Consider the following 6,000-nt stretch of genomic DNA (forward strand, 5'->3'; position numbering starts at 1 on the left):
ACGCGCTGGTGGGCGTCAACAACATTCTTCTAGTTTTGATTGCCAGAGAGTGCTAACAACATTCTTCTGGTGCCGTTGCAAAGGGGAAGAACAGTTGACATCAAGCATTTTTCTGGCGCTGTTGCCGGGGAGGTATTGCTATATTCTCTGAGTTACTTGGGATTTATATCTGCTGATCACTATGAAGAATCTGAAGGATCCGAAGACCAAAGTCTTGGCCTCAACTACGAGGGGAGGTAAGGAATTGCCATCTAGCTCTGCACTTGATTCACCTTCAGTTATGAGTAAGTTTGCGACATCACCTCCTGCTAGAAATCTTGATATGTCGCCTGTGCTTGATGATGCTTATGATGCTATTGCTAGAGATGCTATGCTTGATACTATGCGTGATGATGCTATGCTTGATATTATGCCTGATACTGCTAGAGATGCTCTGCTTGATACTGCTTTGCCTGATGATGCTATGCTTGATACTGCTAGAGATGCTACTTTGCCTGATGTTCCACTAGGGGTGTTCCTTGATGCTCATATTTCTAGAGTTACTGCCAATGCTCGTGATGCTTCTGATACTGCCGATACTATTGAGATAGAACCTCCTTTTGCTCCTGCTAGATCTAGCTCTCCTAGATATGAATTGCCTTATATACCTGAGGGTTACATTATGGAGGGAGAGATAGCTGAGGATTTTCTTGCGTGTAAGGATGCCTATAACGCTGAGAAATTACTTCTCAAGTGGAAGGAAAAATCTCGGGAAGCTAAGATGAAATATGACCCGAAGTTTGCCACTTCACCTATCTTTATCACCGATAAGGATTATGAATTCTCTGTCGATCCTGAGATAATCTCTCTAGTCGAATCTGATCCTTTTCACGGTTATGAGTCTGAGACGGTCATAGCCCATCTTGCCAAACTACACGATATAGCCAACCTTTTCACTAATGAGGAGAAGATCCGCCACTACTATATCCTTAAGTTGTTTGCTTTCTCTCTAAAGGATTATGCTAAAGCCTGGTTCACCTCTCTTGCTCCTGGATGTGTGAGTAGTCCCCAGGAGATGGTCTATTACGTCTGTGAGAAATATTTTCCTGCCCATAAGAAGCAAGCTGCCTTGCAGGAAATATACAACTTTGCTCAACTCCAAGAAGAGAGTCTTCCACAAGCTTGGGGGAGGCTCGTCCAGCTACAAAATGCTTTGCCTGATCACCCTCTTAAGACGAACAAGATACTTGGTATCCTCTATAACGAACTTACCGATGCCTCTAGAGACCACCTAGATAGTTGTGCCGGTTGTGTTTTTAGGGAACGAACTATAGAAAAAGTTGAGACCCTATTGAATAACATCTTGATCAACGATAATGCTTGGACTATTCCTGAACCACCTCCTAAGCCAACTCCGAAGAAAAGAGGTATTCTATTCCTCAGTCCCGAAGATATGCAAGAAGCCAAGAAATCTATGCAAGCGAAAGGCATTAGATCTGAAGATGTCAAAAATCTACCACCTATCGAAGAGATCCATGGTCTCGATAACCCGATACAGGTAGTAGAAGTAAATTCTCTGCGTAGGTTTGATAAGAGTGATATTCCATTTGATAAACCTGCTAGCCTATGCTTTGATGAATTTGACAACTTTGTTGCCAAACAACAGAGTTTCAATGATTATGTTAGCAGACATTTGGAACAAAGTACTCGTATGCTTAGCCATTTAAGTGCTTGTGTAGACAGAAATGTCAATGATCTGAAGCTTCTGAGTAAACATGCCTCTATGATTACTACTCAGGTAGAACAAGTACTTAAAGCTCAAAATGACTTGCTCAATGAATTAAATGACAACTCTGTGAGAGTCATTACTAGAGGAGGCAAAATGACTCAGGAACCTTTGTATCCGGAAGGTCATCCTAAGAGAATTGATCAAGATTCTCAAGGAAACAATGCTGATACACCTAGTCATCCTAAGGAGAAGAAGAAGGATGATAGAAGCCTGCATGCTAGTTCACCAAATACTGTCACACCTGAACAACCTAATGATATTTCTGCGTTTGATGCAGAAACACAATCTGGTGATGAACATGAACCTGGTGACAATATGGACAGTGATGTTCATAATAATGCTCAACCTAGCAATGATGAGGATGTGGAGATTGAACCTATTGTTAATCCTGATAACCCACAGCCTAAGAAATACGACAAGAATGACTTCACTGCTAGGAAGCATGGTAAAGAAAGGGAGCCATGGGTTCATAGATCTATGCCCTTTCCTCCTAAGCCATCCAAGAAGAAGGATGATGAGGATTTTGAGCGTTTCGTTGAGATGATAAGACCCATGTTTCTGCAGATGCGGTTAACTGATATGCTCAAGATGTCTCTGTATGCCAAGTACATGAAAGATATCGTGACTAATAAACGGAAGATGCCAGATCTTGAGATCTCCACCATGCTTGCCAACTACACTTTCAAGGGTGGAACTCCTAAGAAACTTGGTGCTCCCAGAGTGCCCACTATACCTTGCTCCATTAAAGGAAACTACGTAAGAACTGCCTTATGTGACCTTGGAGCCGGTGTTAGTGTTATGCCACTCTCTCTTTATCGTAGACTTGAATTGGATAAGTTGACACCCACTGAAATTTCTCTGCAAATGGCTGACAAATCAACTGCTTTCCCTATCGGCATTTGCGAGGATGTGCTTGTTGTGGTTGCTAACACCACTATCTTAATAGACTTTGTTATCTTGGATATTCCCGAGGATGATGCCATGGCTATCATCCTCGGAACACCCTTTTTAAACACGGCAGGGGCTGTTATAGATTGCAACAAAGGCAATGTCACTTTCTATGTCAATGGTAATGAGCACACCGTGCACTTTCCGAAGAAACGATATCCAGTACATTGCATCAATGCTATCGAAAAGACTTCATCAATTCTCATTGGGAGCTTTGAATTCCCTATTCCTCGTGTCAAGATGAAGTTTGATTTGCTTGTTGGGGAGATAGATATCCCCATTGAGGTGACTTAGTGGCTATTCGAAAATTATCTGTTCTCTCTTGCGATTCTAGAAGGTTTTTTCATAAGGATTTGATCAACACCATTGACGGATTTCTTTCGATGACCATGAAACGGATGAATCAAAGAGTCACATACCTCTGTTTTGAGCTTTCCTTTTCTGTTTCTTAGAAGAAAAATGATAGAATTAGTTTAGCTTTTCTTGTTTTCTGTTTTAGCGCCCCGGAGAAAAGGACCTCGAAATAAAAGTTCTCTGATGGTCCTGAAAAATTAGTATGATTTTTTCTGGAATTTTTGAAAATTTCTCGGCCTGAGAGGTGGCCTGGGGGCCAGACCAGTGGGCCACAAGCCCTGCCACCGCCACCTACCCCCCTGGTGGCGGGGTGCAAGCTTGTGGGGCCCACAGGCACCCCCTCCACTCATTCCAGCTCTCAGCCGCTTCTTCCACCTCCAGAAAAAATTGTTTCGCAGCTCAAACCCGTGTTCTTGCTCATTTGGCTGTGATTTTTGATCTCCTTGCTCAAAGCACCATTCTTCGAACCGTTTTGGGGAAATTACTCCTTGGTAAGTGACTCCTCCATTGGTTCAATTAGTTTTTGCTCTAGTTATTTATACTTCGCGAATTCTTGCTACCTTGGTGACCCTGTTCTTGAGCTAGAAATGTTGATTTTAGCTGGTTCCAAGTAGTTTTAGCGCGTGATACGGTCTCTAGGCACTAGTTGGAGTAGTTGCTACAAGGTGTGGTGGGTCTTTATTCACTTTTCTCTTGAAGTTCAAAAATTTCAGCAAAAGGAAATTATGTTCAGGAGGAAGTTTCATGGTGGTTCCTCAAGTAAGAAGGGTCCTCGTCTCTCTTTTCGGGAGCCGGAACCTTTTCAAATAAGGGACGCACCGGTACAACCATGTGAATGTCCTTCCGATGAGTTCATGATTGAAGCAGGTTTCAAGGATGAGTTTGATACACTTGTCCGCAATGTCGGGTTAGAAGAATTCCTCTCAGATAAATGTGAACAGTATGCTATGCTCACTGCCTCTTTCGTGGGTAGATTTAAATTCTCAGTTGGCCGTGACTCATCCATACTGTTTGATCTGTACGATAAATGCTATACCGTGGACTTTGAGGATTTCAATAGGATTTGCAAGATACCCGATGGGGGTAGTATTAATGATCCTTCTAAGTCTTCGGTCAGAGACTTTGTCTCCAGTATAACTGTTGGAGAAACCAGAGATATTAGGCAAGCCACCATAGGAAGCATCCATTTCCCTGCCTTGCACTACCTTGCCCTCTTCATAGGTAGGTGCATTAACGGCAAGGGTGCACATTGTCACCTATGCGCTTCCGACCTTAGTATCCTTAAGAGCGCAGTAACAGGTGACAGGAGCTTCAATATGGGAGCTATAATAGCAAGGAGGCTGAATAAAAATGCCAGTGAGGGGGATTTCTTTGGTGGAGTTTATGCTACACGCTTAGCAAATTTTCTTGGAGTATCCATCCGTCCAGAAGACCCTCCTCTCCGTACAGCCTACCTTGATCGTGTCGCTCTAACACGCTACCAGTTCCTTGAGAGAGATCATGGATCCCTCCTATACTCCTTGATATTTAACCGGCAGCGTGTTTTCCATATTACCCTTCCTGCTCCTGCTTTCTTTGACTTTCAGGTAAAACGAAGATACTACATAACCATAGGACAGGCAGAGGAGTATGAGAGGGAGGCGATGGCTGCTCGACTTCGTGAGACAGCAATTCAGGCAGTGGCTGCAACACTCCCGTATAACACCCATTATGACTTTGGGTTTCGCCAGGACCATCCTTGGGAGTAGACCAAGCTAGGCAAAAAGCCTAAGCTTGGGGGAGTACGTGTTCTGACCGACTTTACATTCATGCTTATGCTTTCACTTTGTTAGCCGGTGTTTACACTTTGCCACTGTATTATCCATGTAGTTTATTTTCGTTTTCTTGTTTTCTTGCTTTGTGTCCTTTTGAGAAAACCCAAAAAGATTTTTCTTTCTTCTTTTGCTTGTTGGGAGTTTTCCCGTGTAAATAGTTTTCTTTTTCTTTGTGTCAAGGTAGAAGATATTGGTTACAATGTTTATTGGTTCTTGCATGCTTACCTGTTTAGCTTTCAAAGAGTCATATTACTTTGTCTTCTCCTTTGTGTTTGCCTGCAGATTCAGCTTAGTCCAATGTGCTTATTATTGTTCACATCGTTCGATCGTGCAAATGAAAGGCAACAATGATGATATATGATGAAGTGACTAAGACTAAAAAGCTGGTATGAACTCTATCTATTTTGTTTTTGTAAATATGACTAGCTTGTCGACCCAGATTTAGCTTTGTTGTGAGAGAACCATGTTTGCAATGACAACTTAGAGATCATAGTTTCTAATGCCATGCTTATTTAGCTGAGACTTTATAATGGTTTGTCTTGAATGCCAACATAGATTTTGAGATGACTATGATGTAGTATGATAGGATGATATTCTCCTTTGAATGTTTCAAGTGGCTTGACTTGGCGCCTGTTCATGCATGTAGTTGAAACAAAATCAACATAGCCTCTATGATGTTCGTGTTCATGGTGATTTATATCATGTTCATGCTTGCATTCAATGTTAGTCAAACTAATTGCATCTTGATGACTCTTGTCGCTCTCTAGTTGGTCGCTTCCCAGTCTTTTGCTAGACTTCACTTGTACTAAGCGGAATACTGCTTGTGCATGCTTGTGCATCCACTACCATAAACCCAAAAGTTTTTCCATGAGAGTCCACCATACCTACCTATTTGCGGTATCTACCTGCCGTTCCAAGTAAATTTGCATGTTCCACTCTCTAAACCTTCAAGAAATAATCTGCTTTGCATGCCCGAACCGCTCATGTGGTGACAGGGGGATATTGGTATCTTCCATGCTAGGAGTGTTATCCTCGACATGTGTTTATTTACTGTCATTCACGAGAAAGGGGCCGGTAATTGGAATGCCCAGTTCCACGCTTAAATCGAAAACATAA

This window comes from Hordeum vulgare, chromosome 2H (genome assembly GCF_904849725.1).
Source record: "Hordeum vulgare subsp. vulgare chromosome 2H, MorexV3_pseudomolecules_assembly, whole genome shotgun sequence".
Lineage (NCBI taxonomy): Eukaryota > Viridiplantae > Streptophyta > Magnoliopsida > Poales > Poaceae > Hordeum > Hordeum vulgare.